Below are 232 nucleotides of genomic sequence, written 5' to 3' on the forward strand. Positions count from 1 at the left end.
GGTGGTGTCCGTGCCGCTTTGGGTGGTGCCGGGGGCAGCGTGTGCCCTCCTGGGGGGTTGTGCCGTGGCGGGTCGGGCCGAACGGCACCGTTTCTCTGCTCTCGGTGCCGGCGCATCACATGGCGGCACCGCACGTGGCTGTGCTCAGGCGGCAGAGCTGCCTCGCTCTGCTCCAGCTGCCCCTGAACATGGGGCCGTGCCGGCGTGCGGGGGCTCGGCCCCGCCGTGAGGG

This window comes from Phaethon lepturus, unplaced genomic scaffold (genome assembly GCF_000687285.1).
Source record: "Phaethon lepturus isolate BGI_N335 unplaced genomic scaffold, ASM68728v1 scaffold15989, whole genome shotgun sequence".
In the NCBI taxonomy this organism is placed as follows: Eukaryota; Metazoa; Chordata; class Aves; order Phaethontiformes; family Phaethontidae; genus Phaethon; species Phaethon lepturus.